Source organism: Mustela nigripes, chromosome 4 (assembly GCF_022355385.1).
Source record: "Mustela nigripes isolate SB6536 chromosome 4, MUSNIG.SB6536, whole genome shotgun sequence".
NCBI classification, from domain to species: Eukaryota; Metazoa; Chordata; class Mammalia; order Carnivora; family Mustelidae; genus Mustela; species Mustela nigripes.
Genome location: NC_081560.1, coordinates 33,239,606 through 33,263,315, shown reverse-complemented (window position 1 = coordinate 33,263,315; position 23,710 = coordinate 33,239,606). Strand labels below are relative to the sequence as shown.

Genomic DNA, 23,710 nt, shown 5'->3' with positions numbered 1-23,710 from the left:
ACACAGTGGAGAAGCTAGAGCTTTGAGATAAGTCTGAGAAGCTACATCTGGCTGTCACAGCTATGAAATGGTTGCTTGTAGTAAGTTTTATACATCTGCCATATCAGGTCACCATGACTTCAATGAGAAACTCCTGGGAAGATCTGCAAAGTCACTACATCTGGCCACCACACCTCCTTAGAATAATGACCTTTTCATCCTGCCATCCAAATCTTAAACGAGTATGTCACATGAGAACAGCACATCAGAAAAGGGATTCTGGGAAATACAATTCCTTAGAATTGGGAATAATGCAAAGTTGACAGCAAATAATCTAGCCGTCTGTACACCACTGTTGATTCAGCTTCTAGTTCCTCTCTTTTACCTACATTAACTTCTGACTAAAAATAATAGAATCATTCTTCCACCTAAACAAAGATATTCTTACTCTCTCACTAAAAGTGAAGACATTAAACCTTCAATTCGTCCATCTCTGGGTGAGGCTTGTTCCTTTGTAATTTTATTCTTTCCTTGATAAATCTGTAACTTAAATACCAAGATACAGAGTTCAGTATTAACTCTTACATAGAGAGGAATATGAAAGGGGAAAAGAAAAAGAATGTAAGAAAATAAGCATAACCGCTTTGGTTCAAAATTCTGCAGTCATGTGAACCTAGGTGAAAGTATAGCTTCCTTTCTTGACATCCCATTTCATCTTCCCTCTGCCCTTCAGCAAACACCTCTGCCGATTGCATGTCTCTGCCTGAAGGGTGATAATCCAAACCTTTACACCTGAAGTGTCTATGCCATAAACAGGCCTGCCTGTTTTGATCTCTGTAGTTTACAATATTTACTACAGGACAAGAGAATACAAAGTATGAAGTAAGAACAAGTCAAATTTCAAAGCCTGGTGACCAAGGTTGAAGAGCTGATTAGAAAAAGAGAAACTCATCTACGATTAAGAGAATTGGGGTGTGGGGGAGAACAGAAAAGTTATGAGCCCAAGATCATGTATTTTTAAAAAGGAAAATCTACCTACTGTCAGGCAAATTACAGACACAAACCTAAAAAACTTCTAAGACCTATCTGCTACAGATCTTGCACTAAATTTCACTGGTTTCTTTTGACTTTTAAATTCAGATAAAATGAACATAAAATGTTTTCAATAAATATTTCAGAAGCTTTAGCTTTTACTAGAAAGTTATCCTAAAGAAATAATCCTCAATGCACATAAATATAAAATCATCTGGACACCTGGGTGGCTCAGCTGGCTGAGTGGCTGACTCTTGATTTTTGCCCAGGTCATGATCTCAGGGTTGTGAGATCGAAGAAAACAGTGTCAGGCTCTGTGCTGGACGGGGAGTCTGCTTGAGATTCTCTCCCCCTCTCTCTGCCCCTCCCCTGCTTGTGTTCTCCATAAATAAATAAATACATAAATACAATCTTTTGAAAAATATGGTCATTGACATATATAGTAGGGATTTTCTTTTGTTGTTGTTAAATAGGAAAAATGTCTAAAATACCCATCAGAGAGAGACTATTATATATATCATAGTATATCTATACAACAGGTAATTATGGATCCATAGAAAACTGTATTTTAAAAAATTATTTAATGCTACAAATGTAATTTATATTTTATTAGTAAAAGTAACAAGTTAAAACTGCACTCAAAACATAGTGATATTTTTGTTATGAACATTTAGATAAATGTTCTATGAATCTTACATGAAAGCAAACAAGGTCATGCCTCTTACTTTTTCATTTTAATAACCTGAACCTCAATCCCTTTAATCAGAAAGAAGTTCAGGATTACATTTTTGAAAAACCATATCCTCTCCCCATCCTACAGTTTGGACTTTCACTTCCTCCTCACCACAAAATGTTTCCAAGAACACTAGAAGATTATTTACTCCTGAAAGAACTTGCTTACCAAAGCCAGTATGACAGATCACTAGAAAGCACAATGACTCCATTACTACCTCAGACTTTTTTTATGCTGTAAAATGTTGCTATTGAAGAATACGTCAGCAAAAGTTTTGGCACTGTCTACTCTTCTGTGGTGCCAGCAAAGGCACCACATCGGCAGACAGACGTTATTGCAAATGATATAAACACCCTAATTAAAAAGCAGAAATTGACAGATTGGATAAAAAATGGTACTCATCTATATTATGCCTATAAGAATTTTAAGTGTAAAGACACAAAAAATTACAAGTAAAAGGATAAAAAGACATATATGATTCAAACTATATGACATTGTAGAAAAGGCACAACTACAGAGGTGGTAAAAAGGTCAATGGCTGTCAGGGATTGCAGGGGGAAAGGAATGAATAGATGAAACACAGAGGATTTGGGAGGCAGTGAAAATGCTTGGTATGACATCATAATAATGGATATAGATCATTATAAATTTGTACAAACCCATAAACTGTACAATGCTGAGAGAGGACTATAATGTAAACTATGGATATTGAGAATGATGATGTGTCTGTGAGGTTCATTAATTGTGACAAATGCATCACTCTGGTGAGTGATGTTGATAATAGGGTAAGCTATACATATGTGGGGGGCAGAAGGTATATGGATAATCTCTGTACTTTTTCCTCAATCTTCCTATGAACTTAAAACTGCTCTAAGAAATAAAATCTTAACAATAAAGAAGATATGCCATGCTAACATTAATTAAAAGAAGACTACAGTAACCATTTTAATAATAGTCCAAATAACATCCATAGTAAAGAATATTACATAAAGATGGTCATCCCATAATTATAAAAAGGTGAATTCATCAAAAAATATCTTACATGTTTATGCACCTAATAACAGAGCTTCCAAGTATACAATGCAAAAACGGATAGAACTGAAAGCAGTAATAAGCAAATTCACAATTACCAAGATTTCAACAAAACTCTCTCAATAATCAAAAGAATATATCATAAAATCAGTAAGATTATAAAAAACATGAACAACATTATTAATCAACTTGAATTAACTGACAAATGAAAAGACAAGTGAAATCCAAACAAGCCTAAGAGAGGAAATGATAAAGAATAGAGCAAAAATTGATAAAAGTTGAAAATAAAAAACAATGGAGAAAATCACTAAAGCCAAATGCTAGATTTCTGAAAAGATGTATAAAGTTGATAAACCTCTAACTAGATTGATCAAGAAAAAAACCAGAATGAAAAGACTCAATTTATCAAGTTGCTAGTATCAGGAATATGTGAAAGAACTTCATTGCATTTCCTATAGACAATAAAAAGGTAAAAAGAAAATATAAAAACAATTTCATGTCACTAGTTTCAAAAACTTATGTGAGATAAATTCTTTAAAGCCACACTCAAATCTGACTCAAGGAAAAATAGTCTCACATCTATTAATTAAATTTATAGTTTAACAAAACTTCCCACAAAGAAAACTCTTGGCCCCAAAGTCTGCAATAATCCTCTGAGTAGGTGCAGAAAAACCAACTGACAAAAAAAAAAAAAAAAATCAATATCCATTATAATAGAAAGCACATCTCCCAGTAATCTAAGTATAAAAGGGAACTTCCTTAACTTAATAAGTACGTCTATTTAAGAAAAAAAATAGCTAATATCACCACACAATGGTAAAGGACTAGCTCTTTCCCCCTAAGAATGTAACAAAACAAGGATTTCTATCCTTATCACTTCTATTCCATATCATACTGAGGATTCTAGATTGGCTGCATAGAAAATACCAAAGAATTTACAAAAACACTACAAGAACTAATAAATGAGTTGAACAAGCTGGCAGAATATAAGGTCAATGTACAAATGTATCAATCATATTTTATATTCCATTAATGAAAAATCTGAAGTTGAAATTTTAAAACAGCACTATTTATACTTAAGGACACTAAATAACATGAATTCTTAGACATACAACTAACAAAATATGTTTAAGATCAAAGAGATAAAAACTACAAAATACTGATGAAAAAATAAAAGAGCTAAATAACTGGAAAGCTACACTGTTTTCATGGATTTTATGACTCAATATTATAAGAAGTCAATTCTCCCCAGACTGATAAATTTACTGCAATTCCAATTAAAATACCAGCAGGCTTTTTAGTTTTTAAAATTATATGAAAGGCAAAGGAACTAGAATAGGCAATTTTGAAAAAGAAAAACAAAATTGCCATCATCTGATGGCAAGATCCATAAAACATGACATATCTGATAAAGGGTTAATATCCAAAATCTATAAAGAACTTCTAAAACTCAATACCCTCAAAATGAATAATCCAATTAAAAACAAGAAGACATAAATAGACAATTCTCCAAAGAAGACATACAGATGGCAAACAGACACATGAAAAGATGTTCAATATCACTCATCATCAGAGAAATACAAATCAAAACTACAATGAGATACCACGTTATACCTATGAAATTTTAGAATGGCTAAAATCAACAACATAAGAAACAAGTATTGATGAGGATGTGGAGAAAGGGGAACACTTTTGCACTGTTGGTGGGAATGCAAAGTGGCACAACCACTCTGAAAAATAGTATGGAGGCTCCTCAAAAAGTTAAAAATAGAACCACCCTATAAGCCAGCAATTACACTACTAGGTGTTTACCTAAAGAATACAAAAACACTAATTCTTTTGTATTCATGTGCCTGATATTTATGTTTATGGCAACATTACCTAAAATAGCCAATTTATGGAAACAGCCCAGTGTCCATAAATTGATGAATGGATGAAAAAGAGATGGCTATATATACAATGGAATATTAGTCATAAAAAAGAATGAAATCTTGCCATTTGCAAAGACATGGATAGAACTAGAGAGTATTATGCTAAGTGAAATAAGTCAGCCAAAGACATATACCATATGATTTCACTCATATATGGAATTTACGAAACAAAACAAACAAGCAAGCAAGACAGAGGCAAAGCAAGAAACAGACTCTTAAATATAGAGAACAAACTGATGGTTACCAGAAGGGAGGTTGGTGGAGGGATGAATGAAATAAGTGATGGAAGTTAAGGGGTACACTTGAGATGAGCACTGGGTGTTGTACTGAAGTGCTGAATCACTATGCTGTACACCTAAAACTAATATTACATTGTAGGTTAGCTGGAATTTATATAAGAACTTAAAACACACACACACACACACACACACACACACAAAGGCACTGACAATAAATGCAAAATGCAGATGATTGTATTGAGCAACCAGGACTTTCATATATGACTGGTGGGACTGCAAAATGGCATAGCTGCTTTGGAAACTAGTTTAACAGTACTTAGAAAGTTAAGTATTCCCTTATAATACAATCCAGCACTCCCACTTTAAGGATGAAAGTCTTACTTACATAAAAATATGCAAACAAAAGTTTGTTTGTAACAGCTTTGTTTGTAATTTCTCAATACTGGGACTCCCCAAATATCCTTTCATTGATGATTGGATAAATAAACAGTGGTATATCTGTACAAGATAATATTGGGGTGTAAAAATTATACACACAACACAGACCACCTCATCTGCATTACGTGAAATAAAAAGAAGCCAGACTTTAAAAGCTGCATAGTGGATGATCTAATTTATATGAAATTCCGAAAAAAGTGAAACTATAGGTATAGAAAACGGATCAATGGTTACCATGAGTTTGACGTAGGGCAAGGAGTTAGTTACAGAGGGACAAGATGAATATTTTGGGGTGATGGAACAATGATATATCTTTATAATGGTGGTGGTCACAGAAGAAAAAACTACACCAAAAAATACAAAACTAATATTTGTCAAAACCCACAAACTATACACCAAAATGGGTAAATTTTATTGTATGTAAAACGAATCTTAATAAAAAATGAAGAAAGATTAAAATGCTGTCAATAAGCAATAATATAATTATTTAAATTATAATTTAATTATAAATATAAATTATCACATTTTATAACTCAAAAGGTAAAATCATAAAATGGTGGATTTTAATTTTGGATTTAATAATGGATTAAAATTTTACTATTTTGCATTTTAATCTGTAATAATATGGCAAACATTTCAGGAAATTATGTCATTTTTTAAAAAATTCTTCTCAAAGTGAAAACACAAGATAAAGGTGGCTTCAGCACTGAATTCTAACTAAACACCGAGGGAACAAATATTTGCAGTATTACATAAATTTTTCAAAAGAATATTAAAATAATAAATACTCTCTAACTCATTTTATGCTGCCAGTATAATATTGATGTTAAAAATCTGAAGGTAGAATGGGAAAGACAATGATGGGACAAATTCACTCATGAATTTACATACAAAATTCCCAAACCAAATATTAGCTAAGTAAATCTTGCAATGTACTAAGAATATTACATCATGATCAAGTTGGTTTATGCCAGACATGCAAAGTTGATTTACAATAGAAAATTAGTTCATGTAAGTCACCCAATTACAAAAATATGTACTTGTCTCAATGAATACAGGAAAATAACTTCATAAAATTCATCATGGATTCATTATTAAACAGACAAAACAAAAACCTCTTAACAATTTGGGGATAAAAGAGAATGTTCTCATTTAGATTAAAAATTCTAACAAACCTCTCCCTCAGAGACCAGGAAAAAATACTATGAATATTTTTATTTAACATTATACCGAAGATTGCAGCCAAAGCATTTAAGTATTAGAAGAAATGAAAGATATAAAAAAAAAATGGGATGAAGAAATAAAACTCTCAGCATATGCCAATGATATGAATGTTCATATAAAACCCAAAAGAACCTATAGATAAATCATAATTAATAAGAGCTTTTTTATTATTATTTTTATTAACATATACTATATTATTTGCCCCAGGGGTACAGGTCTGTGAATCGTCAGGCTTACACACTTCACAGCACTCACCATAGCACATACCCTCTCCAATGTCCCTAACCCAACCACCCTCTCCATACCCACCCCCAACAACTTTCAGTTTCTTTTGTGAGATTAAGAGTCTCTTATGGTTGGTCTCCCTCCTGATCCTATCTTCTTTCATTTTTTCCTTCCCTACCCGCCAATCCCTCCACTCTGTCTCTCAAACTCCTCGTATCAGGGAGATCATATGATAATTATCTTTCTCTGATTGACTTATTTTGCTCAGCATAATACTCTCTAGTTCCACCCACATTGTTGCAAATGACAAGATTTCATTTCTGTTCATGTCTTCTGTCCATTTCTTGATTGGAATATTTGTTCTTTAGGTGTTGAGTTTGGTAAGTTCTTTATAGATTTTGGATACTAGCCCTTTATTTGACATATCATTTGAGAATATCTTCTCCCACTGTGTCAGTTGTCTTTTGGTTTTGTTGACTGTTTCCTTTGCTGTGCAAAAGCTTTTGATCTTGAGGAAGTCCCAATAGTTCATTTTCGCTCTTGCTTCCCTTGCCTTTGGTGATGCTTCTAAAAAGAAGATGCTGTGGCTGATGTCAAAGAGGCTGCTGCCTGTGTTCTCCTCAAAGATTTTGATGGATTCCTGTCTCACATTGAGTTCTTTTATCCATTTTGAGTCTATTTGTGTGTGTGGTGTAAGGAAATGGTCCAGTTTCATTTTTCTGCATGTGGCTGTCCAATTTTCCCAACACCATTTGTTGAAGAGACTGTCTTTTTTCCATTGGACGTTCTTTCCTGTTTTGTCAAAGACTGGTTGACCAAAGAGTTGAGAGTCTATTTCTGGGCTCTCTATTCTGTTCCATTGATCTATGTGTCTGTTTTTGTGCCAGTACCATACTGTCTTGATGATGACAGCTTTGTAATAGAGCTTGAAGTCTGGAATTGTGATGCCAGCAACTTTGGCTTTCTTTTTCAACATTCTTCTGGCTATTCTGGATCTTTTCTGGTTCCATATAAATTTTAGGATTATTTGTTCCATTTCTCTGAAAAAAAGTTGATGGTATTTTGATAGGGATTGCATTAACTGTGTAGATTGCTTTAGGTAGCATAGACATTTTCACAATATTTGTTCTTCCAATCCATGAGCATGGAACACTTTTCCATTTCTTTGTGTCTTCCTCAATTTCATTCATGAGTACTTTATAGTTTTCTGAGTACAGATTCTTTGCCACTTTGGTTATGTTTATTCCTAGGTGTCTTATGTTTTTGGGTGCAGTTGTAAATGGGATTGACTCCTTCATTTCATTTTCTTCTCTCCTGCTGTTGGTGTATAGACATGCAACTGATTTCTGTGCATTGATTTTATATCCTGACACGTTACTAAATTCCTGTATGAGTTCTAGCAGTTTTGGAGTGGAGTCTTTGGGGTTTTCCACATAAAGTATCAAATCATCTGCAAAGAGTGAGAGTTCGACTTCTTTGCTGATTTGGATGCATTTTATTTCTTATTGTTGTCTGACTGCTGAGGCTAGGACTTCTACTACTATGTTGAATAGCAGTGGTGATCGTGGACATCCCTGCCGCATTCCTGATCTTAGCAGAGAAGTTCTCAGTTTTTCCCCAATGAGAATGATATTCGCTGTGGGTTTTTCATAGATGGCTTTGATGATATTGAGGAATGTACCCTCTATCCCAACACTGTGAAGAGTTTTGATCAAGAAAGGATGCTGGACTGTGTCAAATGCTTTTTCAGCATGTATTGAGAGTATCATATGGTTCTTGTTCTTTCTTTTGTTAATGTATTATATCACATTGATTGATTTGCAGATGTTGAACCAAGCTTGCAGCCCAGGAATAAATCCCACTTGGTCGTGGTGAATAATCCTTTTAAGGTACTGTTGGATCCTATTGGCTAGTATTTTTGGTGAGAATTTTCATATCTGTATTCATCAAGGATATAGGTCTGTAATTCTCCTTTTGATGGGGTCTTTGTCTGTTTTGGGGATCAAGGTAATGCTGGCCTCATAAAATGAGTATGGAAGTTTTCCTTCCATTTTTCTATTTTTTTGGAACAGTTTATGAAGAATAGGTATTAATTCTTCTTCAAATGTTTTGTAGAATTACCCTGGGAAGATGCCTGGCCCTGGGATCTTGTTTGTTGGGAGTTTTGTTTTGTTTTTTTAAAGATTTTATTTATTTATTTGATAGACGGAGATCACAAGTAGGCAGAGAAGCAGGCAGAGAGAGAGGAGGAAGCAAGCTCCCAGCTGAGCAGAGAGCCCGATGCAGGCCTCGATCCCAGGACCCTGGGATCATGACCTGAGCCGAAGGCAGAGGCTTTAACCCACTGAGCCACCCAGGTGCCTTGTTGGGAGATTTTTGATGACAGCTTCAATCTCCTTACTGGTTATGGGTCTAATCAGGTTTTCTATTTCTTCCTGGTTCAGATTTGGTAATTTATATGTTCTAGGAGTGCATCCATTTCTTCCAGCTTGTCTAATTTGTTGGCGTATAGTTGCTCATAATATGCCCTTATAATTGTTTGTATTTCTTTGGTGTTGGTTGTGATCTCTCCTCTTTCATTCATGATTTTATTTATTTGGGTCCTTTCTCTTTTCTTTTTCATAAGTCTGGCCAGGGGTTTATCAATCTTATTAATTCTTTCAAAGAACCAGCTCCTAGTTTCATTGGTTTGGTCTAGTGTTTTTTTGATTTCTGTTTGATTGATTTCTGCTCTGATCTTTATGATTTCTCTTCTCCTGCTGAGTTTAGGCTTTCTTTGCTGTTCTTTCTCTAGCTCATTTAGGTCTAGGGTTAGGTTGTGTACTTGAGACCTTTCTTGTTTCTTGAGAAAGGCTTGTATCACTGTATACTTTCCTCTCAGGACTGCCTTTGCTGTGTCCCAAAGATTTTGAACAGTTGTATTTTCATTTTCATTTCTTTCCATGGGTTTTTTCAATTCTTCTTTAATTTCCTGGTTGACCCATTCATTCTTTAGTGGGATGCTCTTTAGCCTCTCTGTATTTGAGTTCTTTCCAACTTTCCTCTTGTGATTGAGTTCTAGCTTCAGAGCACTGTGGTCTGAAAATATGCAGGGAATGATCCCAATCTTTTGGTACCAGTTGAGACCTGATTTGTGACCCAGGATGTGATCTGTTCTGGAGAATGTTCTAGGTGCACTAGAGAAGACTGTGTATTCTGTTGCTTTGGGATAGAATGTTCTGAATATATCTGTGATGTCCATCTGGCCTAGTGTGTCATTTAAGGCCTTTATTTCCTTTTTTTTTTTTTTAAGGCCTTTATTTCCTTATTGATCTTTTGCTTGGATGATCTGTCCATTTCAGTGAGGGGGGTGTTAGAGTCCCCTACTATTATTGTATTATTGTCAATGTGTTTCTTTGATTTTGTTATTAATTGGTTTATATAGTTGGCTCCTCCCATGTTAGGGGCATAGGCATAGATATTTAAAATTGTTAGATCTTCTTGTTGGACAGACCCTTTCAGTATGATACAGTGTCCTTCCTCATCTCTTATTATAGTCTTTGGCTTAAAATCTAATTGATCTGATATAAGGATTACCACCCCAGCTTTCTTTTGATGTCCATTAGCATGGTAAATTGTTTTCCACCACCTCACTTTAAATATGGAGGTGTCTTTGGGTCTAAAATGAGTTTCCTGTAGATAGCATATAGATGGGTTTTATTTTTATTTTTTTTTAAAGATTTTATTTATTTATTTGACAGAGAGAAATCACAAGTAGACAGAGAGGCAGGCGGAGAGAGAGAGAGGGAAGCAGGCTCCCTGCTGAGCAGAGAGCCCGATGCGGGACTCGATCCCAGCACCCTGAGATCATGACCTGAGCCGAAGGTGGTGGCTTAACCCACTGAGCCACCCAGGCGCCCCGCGGGTTTTATTTTTTTATCCATTCTGATACTGTCTGTCTATTGATTGGGCCATTTAGCCCATTTACATTCAGGATAACTATTGAAAGTTATGAGTTTAGTGCCATTTTAATGCCTGCAAGGTGGATGTTAATGTATATTGTCGCTCTTCCTTTCTAGTCTATTACTTTTAGGCTCTCTCTTTGCTTAGAGGACCCCTTCCAATATTTCCTGTAGGGCTGGTTTGGTGCCATTATCCTGAGATGGAGACTGTTGGAAGAGGAAGTTTGAAGTAAACTAAGAGTCCTATGATGGACAAGATAAGTTTGAAATTCCCAAGTTTCATTTAAGTGGAAACATGAAGTAAATAGGTGAATAGACAAACCTGTGATTAATAGAACCGGAGATCTAAATGTGGGGTCATCTGTATGTAGAAATTTTAAAAGGAGGGAGTTGGATAAAGATACCTCGGGAACAAAGATAGAGAAGAGAGTACATAAAGCGAGAACTTGCTGCATTTCAGTGTTTACAGATCAAAAAGAAGAGACAAGTGGAAGCCATGTAATGAACCGAGACAAAGATGAAGAATGTAAAATGGCATTGGATTCAGCAATGTGAAGGTTATTATGCTCTGATAATGGGATAATTCTCAATGGGAGATTATTAGCTCTGATCAAAGAGGTTTCAGTGGAGTTGTTATGACAAGCTTTAAAGACAAGATTAGCCATAAAAGAAAAACGGAAAAGCGAGGTGACTGTTAGAAGAGTACATAGAATTTAAAAGTTTGTATGTTTAAAACAGGAGATAATACTGCATATTATATAATGATGGAAATGCCCAGAGATTAAAAAATTGATAATCCTTATTTCTTCAATCCTGTTTGGTTCATTCTTTTTAGAATTTTATGCAGTTTTTTAAATGACATAATTGAATTAGTTTAAGGGCTTTTAAAAAATATCAAACATACTTCCCTACAGAGTTTACCTTATTTATGTTTACTTTTTGTCTCAATAAATTGTTAATATATTGAGATAAGTGTTTATATCCACTGTAAGCAATAGGCATCCATTTATTAAAATATTTGCTATTATACCACTTCTATTTTTGAAATTCTAAAAGTTAATCTTAACATCCACATTAAATTCTAAATTGTTTAGATTGGTTATCTACACACCCTGCATTCACCAGATAATGGCCCCAGGATATGCTGCACATGGTCACAAATTGAGTCTCTAATTCTAACTTACACAAGATTTACATTTTATTAAGTCAAAACAGAGTTGGTTTTAGAAAAATATGATGTAGTTACCAAAAACTGGGAAGGTTTTGAATTAATAAGTGAGAAAAATTGCTAACAGTTATAGAGAGTATTCCCCAGTATTCTACAGTTGCAGTCAACTTTACGTTCACCCTTTTCTTTTACTCCTAAAAGCAACTGTATCTGGTGGTGGTTACCACGATCCTGTTCTACAGACCCAGAAGTTAAGTCTTTAAAGTCTAGTATATAAGTGGTTTGCTGAAAGTAGCACAGCTGGTGAGTAGTGGAGCTGGAGTTTAAGGTCCCACTTTCAACAGTCATAGTATGTGGCCTCCTGAACCAATACATGGCTGGAGGTAGCCTCTCAGGCCTGTATATATACGTACTCATGCCTCCACTTTTGAAAAGGGATGTTACAGTAAGTACATCAGGAATCATAGGTCAAGTAATTAATTTATATTTCACCACTTAAGATTATGAATTAAGAAACTGAGTATTTCAATGTAGCAAATTACCTCCTATTGAAAGATTTGGGCAAAAATTTGCTATTGATGAAGAGGAATATCTTATTTCTCAAAAACCTATATTTTGAATTAGAATGTATATCCACTGTGCATTTGGAAGGAAGAAGCCAGAAACTCAAAACTCTAAAAGCAACTTTTGAGGCAGACAGAATTCCTTTGGGACTTCATATCAAGCTATTTTCAGTAAGGAGTACAAATACTTTGTTCAAAATACTAAGATACGACATTAAAACATCTCCTAATAGGGTCATAAATGGCCTGTTGAGCAGAAACTAATTTTGCTCTATGCCTATGATATTATTTTACATGAAAACTCAGAGTTTGCTACTAATGGTTTTGTTCTCCCTTCCCTTTTGTGCTTTTTAAAACTGGCTGTTAAACTTTTATAATTCCTTAGCATTTAATTCAATACTAAACTTAAATATTTATTGATAGATTGCCCCCTTTTCCCAATGAAGAGAATTCCAACACTTGAAGAGAGAAATACTATAGGCCTCTAACCGCTTAGGAGTACTCTCCTAATACTTTGTCTTCACCATTAAGTCTAAAGTTGGGGACGGATTGGAATACTTTCCCACCTAAAGGAGGTGAGAGACGGAGCATGTCAATTCTAAAGCAAACAGTAAAGTTCCCCACCCTCTATTCTCTGTGGCCCTTCTCCTTTATGTCCCTTCTCACACTTTTAGGGGTTCAAGTGTCTGCTCTCATAATTTGCTCAATAAATAGGCTCTGAAACCAATAATCTTTACCTTAGTGAAAATTAAAACTTCTATATATTCTCTCCTTAATGGATTTTTATTTTAAACCTTGTTCAACATAACATGACATGGGGAGTATTATCTCCTTTCTCCTTTAAAGACATGTGAACATCAGAGATTATGAAGACATATGAGTGAAGGTTGAAAACAAGCCTTGAGAAGCTGATTTATGCATCCCAAATAACACAAACCTATTCATAGCCAGTCCCAAAATAAACTATAATAAATTGCATGAAATAAAAAATTAACATGAGGTGCTTGAATAATAGAATCATAGGACTGGATAGAACATAAGAATTTATTATATTCTTCCTTCCACCCAAGGCAGCAATCTTTTCTGTAAGATCACTAGCAGATGGTCAACAACTTATACCACTATTTTGGGTTTTCTTACTAAAACAGCTAGATTTCAGAAATTACTTGGCAAGCTGCTATTCAACTGCAGAAATGCATCTGCTGAGAAACCCCAAAATAAACATGCTTCCCAGAGGAATGAAGTATGTTCTATAAAATCCTGTCATGGAATGTGGTAAGCATGAATTTCATCACAATTCTACTATGATGGCGGTGAGGTCCTTTGTGCCAGAATAAGAGAAGTTGAATGTAGTTGGTGATACACTGAAATTAAAACAGAGAGCTGTGAACTGAGAGATGTATCCTCCAAACCTGGATGTATCTTGGCATGAGATTTCAGATAGTTAAGAAATCGTGTTTCATAAGACAATTTGTCTCATAATTTTAAGGCATAGTACTCATTATACATGAAATCTGCCATTATGTTTAAATAGACACAGAATCCAAAGAATTTAATCTGGACCAAACATACCCTTTAACTGACAGAGCCATTGGGTGGGAAGACCACACCCTGAGTTCCAGGCACACTGGCATACTAAGTATTTCCAGGCAGGGATGAGACACTAAACTCAGCAAAAAATTGGACAAAAGGGAGTTTTTGAGCACAACTAATTAGTCTGTGTGCATTTCTGTATGGTATTATATACCTTCAATGCTTCTTAAATGTAGAAATGCTTATAAATTTTTATTTGTATACAGCCATAAATTTCAAATTTATTCATTAGATATTACTGCACACATATCAGAATTTGACATAATCTTTCAGTCCTTCAGAGAGAGAGTAATAATTTTGGTAATCTCTAGTTGCTTAACACTCCTTGATCTCTCTGCTTTTGAAAGTTTTCCATGAATCATTTAATGGCAAAAAGATTACATTAACATTCAATGATATATGATCCAACATTTAAAATAATTTCTACTCTACTCTGGAAGAAATTCTGAAATCTAATATTATATAAATGCTATATTCTTGAAAATATGTGGATATATATTGTAGGCAGAGACTGGTTTCAAGAAATGAGGCAATTATATGGCACCACACACAATATCAATATGAGCAACTTGGATTTCATATCTTAAGACTAATATGATTATTTTGTGAATTTTACCATTTTAGGGAGATTTCCTCATGATACTGATTTTAACTCAAAATACTCATTACTCTTCTTTACTATGCCCCTAAAACCCTCTTCCCAACACCACCTACAGAAAAAATAAATAAAAATAAAACTGAAACGTTAGGAAGGTTTTTGTACTTCTAATGGTGGTTAATTCACATGCACACTAATCGGAAACACATGGGACTGAATTCCCCTTGAGATTTTCATCTGGGTGAAAGGATTGACAAATGATTTAACAACAGTAAAAAAAAAAAAAAAAAAAAAAAAAAAAATCCAGAGCATTCAGCATAGCAAGTCTCTAAATTTCTTCTTAGTTCACTTAAATTTAAGAGAAGCATGTGCTAGAGGCCAGAGTTAGGGAAACTGACTGGTTATCTGATCTGAGGCACTAGCACCTCATTCACCACCCATCACCTGAATTTATTATCTCAACCATGATGATACTGAATTAAAAGAAGAGCCTAAGCTGGGATGTGATGTGTGGTCTATCTACTTCTAACCTCTATCTGTTCTGCATCTCAGATGGGCTCTGAAAACTCTTGTAGAGGGTAGACAATTTATTATACTCCCTCCTGTAAACTGAACCAAGAAAATTATCAGGATTGTTTTTTTTTTTTTTTTAAGATTTTAGTTATTTATTTATTTGACAGACAGAGACCACATGTAGGCAGAGAGGCTGGCAGAGAGAGAGGAAGGGAAGCAGGCTCCCTGCTGAGCAGAGAGCCCAATACTGGGCTCCATCCCAGGACCCTGGGATCATGACCTGAGTGGAATGCAGAGGCTTTAACCCACTGAGCCACCCAGGTGCCCCCAGGATTGTATTCTTATAATACCCTCAATTTTCTTCCAGAAATGTTCTGATCTGTGTATTCCTTGCCATGTGGCCTTCTCCATAGGTAATTCACAACATGGCCTTTTGTTACTTCAAGGCCAATGTTAGCATCTATGCTAAGATAGTCTTCATAACATAATTTAATCAAGGTAAGACATTCCATCATCTTTGTCATACACTAGAACCTAAGTAAGGGAGTGAAATCCCATCACTTTTTCCATATTTTATTGGTTAAAATATAAGTCACAGATCCTACTCACATTCCAAAGGAGAGGATTATAGGAAAGTAGGACTCAGTGAAGCTCACCTCAGGGTCTGTCTGTCACAGTTTGGATGGCTCCTTCTGGTGAAACCGTCATCAGCATTATAAAATAGTGTATTTCTGGAAAGTTCTGTCCTTAGTGAACTTTCATAACAACTTGAATTAAATTTCTATATCCTTATACTACTTTATCCAGGTTGTGCTAGATAAGTTTTAAAATCAAGAAGAGTAAACCTTATTGTGACATAAAAAATGAAATGATATTTTTCAGGTGAGAATGAAAATAAAACATAGAAAGATATATTGAATGGCATCACCCAAACAGGGCTAGAAAGCATGGAGATGAATGTTTATCTCTTAAAGCCAAAGATAATCTACTTTTCTTATCTGAAAAGTGTCATAGCACATAAATTGGCAGCCTCTCAGCCAAATAGCTCTTGGAGAAAGAAGCAATACCTCCCACTACACTTTAGCTTCTGAGCCAATTTCCATCTAACACACAGAAGTTGATTCTAGTCAGCTCTCAACAAAATCTTGACCTTAGAATATCATTTGGAAAATTGAAGGGAGATTTAGAAACAGAGACAATACACTGAAAATTGGTACCACATTATCAGCTACTCCTTTTGGTTCCTTTTTCTCCTATCCCTAAGTGACTAAATAAAATGAAATAGAAAAGAGAAAAATTAAAAAAAAATTTTCTCTTTTCTATTTACACTGAAAATTGGTACCACATTATCAGCTACTCCCTTTGGTTCCTTTTTCTCCTATCCCTAAGTGACTAAATAAAATGAGCCTAGATCAACTCTATCTTGGTTTTATATGACCAAATCTGTTAACAAATCAATAACATTACTTGTGCATAAAGGTTTTTTAAAATTTCTCTTTTTTTAAATTTCTGATGGCTTTGGCCAATAGCCACTCCATCCTCTAAAGTCAGAAAATAGAATGGAAGTGCCTGGGTGGCTCTGTCTATTAAGCATCTGAGTTTTGATCTCAGCTCAGGTCTTGATCTCAGGGTCATGAGTTCAAACTCTGCTTTTTGGGCATGGAGCCTATTTAAAAAAATGTTTTAAAGATAGAAAAAAAGATCATCATATTCCACAAAGAAAAAAACCCAATAACTCTGTAAGGAATTTCCTTCTGCCTAAATTTTGAATTTGTTGCTTTACATAATCGTGAGTTTAAAAAGGTTACTTCGTAGATACATTTCAAAAAGATAGATATAGGGACATCTGGGTGGCTCAGTCAGTTAAGTGTCTGCTTTCATCTCTGGTCATGATCCCAGAGTCAAGGGATTGAGCCCTGCATCGGGCTCCCTGCCCCTACCCTTGTTCCTGCTTTCTCTCTCTTTCTGGCTCTCTCAAATAAATAAATAAGTAAATAAAATCTTTTTAAAAAGATAAATATAAAACCTCAAAAGTTACACCATAACAAGGAGAAATATTTGGGACATATATGGCAAGGACTGCTATCTGTTATATCTGAAGAGTCTTTAAAATAGGAAAACAAAGATTAAAACAAAAATAATAGAAGCAGAAGTAAAAAATATGAAGAAACACAACGGCTAATGTGCTTCTGAAAAAACCCTCATCTTATTTGGAATGAAAGGCATGTAAATTAAAGCATTAACTATTTTAATATATTGAATAAGCAAATTAATAACCCAGGTTGGAATATAGGAAAAAAAAAAGTACTTTTAAGTAGCTAGAGATGGCATAAATTGACACAAGATTTTGGGAAGTTAATTTCAATATCCATCGAAAGTTCTAAAATGTGATGTTTCTTTGCACCAGCAATTCTATTTCTAGGAATTAATCTTAAGGAGGAAAAAAAAAATGTGACTTAATTCCAAGGATTTTTATCACAGTTTGTTTATAGTAGGAGAAAATGGGGATGAAATAATAGAGGATTAGTAAAATAAATTATGATATAGTCACACTTTGAAATACCATTGGCCTACAATACACTTTTAACCTGTTTTCCCACACTATACCCCATCCCCTGCTCTCTGGGAACAACCACCAGCCTCACACCATCCACAGGAGGGCTTGTGTCCCTTAGTCCTTTGCATCCATCCCTTCCCCTTGGATTCATAGCTAATTAGGTATGGATACACCAAGTTAGCCCAATACATTTTCTCTCCTAGCAGTTTCGAATTGGAATTAAGAGACTGTGGTAAATCTGCACCATACTTGAGGGACCATTTACACAGACAAAGAGAAAATAAAGAATGAAGCACAGAAGCGGGGGGGGGGGGGCACTGTGGTATGTGTGCTAGAGCCAAGGTCAAGCTTCAAACCCCAGCATTATACATATCCTTGACAGAACTGCAAAGAAGGATCTTATTTTTGGAGACCTCGCCTTCTATTTTGTAGCCCTTCCTCCCTACCTCTCCTCTGTTTTCACTTAGGTGTCAAATGTATTTATCATTTAGGGGTTCCCTAAGGAAAAAACTCCTAACAACACCCTAATTCTTCCTTCGAAGATTGATTAAGCTCCAGAAGAGCCATTAATTGTACTGTGTTGGTGACAGGATAATCCAGTTGCATGTAATTCATTATAGAAGCTGAGACTGACAGATGCCACCTCTTCCCACTCCTGGCAAAAGCAGAAGGTAGACTCCACGTAGCTCACCCTCTGATGCTCTCCCACCTGGCCTTTGAATCTTAAACAGCAGCATCCAATCCACACTGCTTTGCTTCCTTTATCTTGGTATTCTGCATCACCCTGGACTCCTGCTCATTCCCATACTTTTCCTTCAGTCCCCCTCCCACTGGTTTTCTGGGAGCCTAGTAGCCTTCTAATATGTTTCCTTTGGTTAAGTTAGTCAGATCCAATTTTATAGGAATATTTTAAAATATATTAGTAGGTGTTTTTCTTTCTCACATTTCCATGTATATTATGTTGTTCCCTCTTTGACTAGTGGAATATCTTAAGGAAGCTTTGAATTAAAACAGAAATAAATGCAAGATGGCAAGGTGTCCACGTTCAGTTTTTGATTTCCAAAATTAGATTTTCTGAATCTCTAGTGAGATTCTTGAAACTGACGATTTGTTTAAAAGGATAAGGTTTTTTTAAAATAAATCCCCTAAACTTCAATTCCCATATAAGGATAAAGTCCTGATGTACTCTGATCCTAGAGTTTTACTGAGCTCTAGAGAGATGGGGACAGGAGACGATGCAAGAGAAGAGAGAAGAGCAGAAAAGTCTTTTGCCATGCAAAAAAGAGACACGTCTCCAAGGTAAGGCAATTAAAGTTGATGACGTAACCTGGTTCCCTTGTCAGAACTAGAACAATCACACTGCCATCTCTGCGCCTCAGCAAAAGGAAAGAGAACAAAATATTTCAAAATGCCCACAGAAAGCTGAAATAGGTAAAGGGAGAGCTCCATGTTCTGCTGCTCTGTCAAGAGGCAAAAACAAACAAACAAACAAAAAAACACAACTGTACAGTGGTGTTTAGAGAGGGAGGCATTCAAAGATGTATCCAAAAGGGTGTCCCAATCCTTCCATAGCCTGTGCATGGTGTGCCAGAGATCCAGGAGCTCCTGTATGACCAGTGGGGGAATATAGAGATACCACAGGACCTAGAAGGAACTCTGGATTGGGAAAAAAATTCCACATGCATAGTAAAGGAACCTCACACCTGAAGGCAACAACCAATAAGACCAATCCCTCTCTAGTAAAGAACATCAAGAACATAGAAGACAGTGGCCCCAACTTCTGCCATGTTAAGATGGGTACAACCTCTGCCTGCCTACTGGGAAGAAGGATGGGGGCAGAGAGCTTTTGTTGGCGGGAGATAGAAACAAAAGAGGGTTCTAAATTGTTGAAAATAAGAGTATCTCCTCACAAGAGACTGAGTTATCTTTACTTGAAAAGGCTGTACCATAACTGAATCTTCTCTTGAATTCGAATCTTACAAAGCAAGATGTAATCTGCTAAATAAAATAAGTTACAAAATATTTAGCACATACAGGGCATAGAGAATACATTTAATTCCTGCTATATTAGTCATCAAGTAAACTCAGTAAGATAATTGTGCATGTGTATTATGTGTGTGTAGGTAGGTAGGTAGGTAGGTAGAGACTGAAAAATGTATACTGAAAAAGAAACTACAGATGCAGTTGGGTTCTTTCCTATTTCCAAGGTGCCTACTACTATGCCTATACTCTCAACTTTGTCTTTTCAATCTGTGCTCAGATCTTTTTCACTCTACTATAACTTACTCTGATACAAAAGAAACACAAAATGAATACAGACTTCATTATTTAAAGAGAGAAAAAAAGAAATATGGATGCTAATATGCCTCATGTCTTCAACTATCTCAAGTCATATGTACAGAGAGAAGAAAAGCTTGTAAAGTATCAAAATGTTGTGAAGTTCATTGTGTCATATATTCTGTAGAATGAAGACAATAGGAATAAAATAAGAGCAAGAAAAAAATTTGTCGTGAGCCAAGTCACCATAGTTGCTGAAAACAGTGACTTAGGGGACACTAGTAGTGACAACATATAACTTTAAGTAAAATGTTGGAAGGAGGGTGCTGCAAGGAAACTGTAGGGTCCTATAAACATTACTGACACATTACTGAAGGGATGAAGCTAACTTGTGGAGAAGTCCATACATTAGCCAGGTCTCTGAAATCATACCAAATTGGCAGTTACCATTTTGGGGAGACAATTCTCCATTGGTCTTTCAATTTTCTGCATGTCTTGTCAGTGGTGGCACTGACTGACTTTTTCTTTTCAAGAATGATTTATGAGCAGCTTTGGAAGAGAGAAATAAATCTCCCTCTGGGTCACAGGGTATCTTTGCTAATTGTCTATTAAAGTAAAGATATTGTCTCTCTCCAGAGCAAAAGTTAGGCAGGTTTGCTTACTTTCCATTAAAGGATTCAAATTCACTAAGCTTGAGGTTTTTCATTTGTGATGGAAAACCACTGCATAAATAAATAGTAAGGGCACATTCTGACTTTTACAAAATACCATAAATCTCATCCTAGACTTTTTCTAGTATAGTTGACACACAATGTTAGATTAGTTTCAGATGTACAAGATTCAACATCTCTATATGTTATAGTAGGCTCACCACAAGTGTAGCTATTGTTTGTCACCATATAACAATTGACTGTACTCCCTATGTTGTACCTTATATTCCTGTGACTTACTTATTCCATAACTGGTAGTCTGTGCCTCTCACTCCCCTTCACCCATTTTACCAATTCCCCTATCCCCTTTCCTCTGACAACCATTCAATTTTTTCTCTGCATTTATAGGTCTGCTTCTGCTTTGTGTTTGTTTAGTCATTTGTTTTGTTTTTTAGATTCTACATACATGTGAAATCACATGGTATTTGTCTTTCTTGGTCTGGCTTATTTCACTTAGCATAATACACTCTAGGTCCATCCATGTTGTTGCAAATGACAAGATCTCATTTTTTATGGCTCTGTAGTATTCCTGTGTGTGTGTGTGTGTGTGTGTGTGTGTGTGTGTGTGTCTGTTATGCCACATCTTCTTTATCCATTCATCTACCAACAGATGCTTAGGTTGCTTCCATATCTTGGCTACTGTATATAATGCTGAAATAAACATAGGGATACATTTATCTTTTCAAATTAGTGGTTTTGCTTTCTTTGGGTAAATACCCAGCAGTGGAATTATTGGATCATATGATATTTCTATTTTTAATTTTTTTGAGAAATCACCATACTATTTTCCACAGTGGTTGTACCAATTGACATTCCCATCAATAGTACATGAGAATTTCTCTTTCTACATGTCCTTGTCCTTTGTTATTTCTTATCTTTTTTAGTTTTAGCCATCCTGACAGTTAATCTCACTCTAGACTTTTAAAATAATAGAATCAGACTATTATATCACAGCAACTATGGACTGATCATTTTTCTCAAAGACATTTCTATCTATGGAAGAAATAAGCTTTGTTATTTTCATTTGTATTTGATAAATATGGATGCAATGAAAGTTATATAATTCTTGATTACACATATCTTATCATGCTAATTAAACAATACTGATGTAAATTATTCTCTGATCCAAATGCATTTCTCTGTGTCATTGGGATGAAAACAGTCAGAGAAGGCTTCAAATTAAAATACATTTGAATTGTTTATGGCTAGGTACCACAAAACACTTTATGTTTCTTAAAGGTTATTGTCAAGAAAAGTGTATACTTCAGGGGCACCTGGGTGGCTCAGTGGGTTAAAACCTCTGCCTTCAGCTCAAGACATGATCCCAGGGTCCTGGGATCGAGTCCCACACCGGACTCTCTGCTCAGCAGGGAACCTGCTTCCTCCTCTCTCTCTGCCTGCCTCTCTGCCTACTTGTGATCTCTGTCAAATAAATAAACAAAATCTTAAAAAAAAAAAAAGTGTATACTTCAGTAACAATTTGGCTAAACATCCAAAAACCAAAGTAATTCTGAGATTAAGTATCTACTCAAACTAGCAAGTATACCTTTAAAAGTTTTGTAGATTGTTTCTTTTGGGTGAGAGTTTATGATTGGGGGTGGGTGGGTATAGTAGGAAGGAAAAAGGACTGCCTCACAATAAACTGATAACAGGGTTGTTAAAATCTTTCTTATCGATGGTCTTTGCACTTGTTTAGAAATAAAAGAGAAAACATGTCTGTGAGTCACTGCATTTTGTCCTTTCTATCTTGGCAGGTCACCTTGTTCTAGTGGCTAGAAACTTAGTCAATGTGAGAAGAGTCAGAATTTGGATGAAGCTCATCAAACATTCACACCGATGCCAGGTGAGCCAGAGAACGAGAATGTCCTGCAACTGGAAGTGCTAAAACAGTTTTTTAGGTTCCATTTAAATCAAGTGTTCAGCGTTGTGAAGTCAGAACTTCAAATCTCCAATAAAAAACAAAAGCAGAATTATTCCCTGAACCTCCTGATTGGACTCATGGTAATCTAATAAAATTTTAACTTTAAAGGAATCAGATAGCATTGTGAAAAATGACTTATTGGTGGTTTGCACTTTCCCACTTATGGTTAAGTCACCTCCCTCCATACATGCATATGTTAAATTCAAATGTTATGAAATGATCAGTTATATTTCCTATTCTACACCTCCTACAGTTCTTACTCCCCAACACCTACCCCCATTTTTACGGATACCGATCTTAGGGGAAAAAACCTCATAAATGTTGTGACTGGAGGGGGAAGGTAAATTAATCTTACAATTTAAAAATCTCCATTACAACCAGTTTTTAATTTTGAGTCAGAAGATGCTTCATAGGACATAAACAAGGATTCCAACTGGCACTGCATATTAAATGAAATTATAGATTTTTAAGGAACACTCTTTATTTTTACAATATCTGTCAATAGCTTTTCTGCAGGATACGTTTTTAACTACTATATTGTTCAATTTGAAGAAGAGTTCAGGGTGAGGAAGATTATAGCTGAGGCATTCAGCAGGATTTCCTGTTTTCGGTGGCTCATTTTTCCTCCTTGGTAATGAGTTTCTTACATTTTAAAAGCTGCCCATGTGTTTTAATATTACTCAATCTTCCTCCACCCCTTAAGAAGCTATGCGGTAGAGGAAGACAGTTCCAGTGCTGGCCCTTTCCTTTCTCAATGACACGAAGCAATTTCTTAACCTCACTCAGCTTTATTGATAAAATTCTCTGAATTGTCACAGAACTGTGGTGTGGCTCAAACAAAATATATGTTTCATATTTAACAAGTCAATATGTAATGAAGATCCTGAAGTGTTAGTAGTAAATTATATGAGATAGATAAATCCACCAACTTCCAAGGGGAAAAAAGAGAGCTCCATACCCTACAGGAAATACCATCCATTTAATTTGTCCACAAAATTATGATACAAAAGAGCATCCTGTGCCTCCACTTCATCAG

General features: G+C 35.4%; 1 long non-coding RNA gene across 1 annotated transcript in view; it reads left to right on the top strand.

Moving 5' to 3' along the window:
* Positions 1-22,723, top strand: part of LOC132014968 (uncharacterized) — a 31,032-nt gene extending 8,309 nt beyond the window's left edge. Inside the window, exons 2-3 of the long non-coding RNA XR_009403509.1 lie at positions 8,658-8,722; positions 22,508-22,723. This is a non-coding gene — a long non-coding RNA (uncharacterized LOC132014968). The remainder of the gene's footprint in view (positions 1-8,657; positions 8,723-22,507) is intronic.
* The last annotated feature ends 987 nt before the right edge of the window (positions 22,724-23,710 follow it).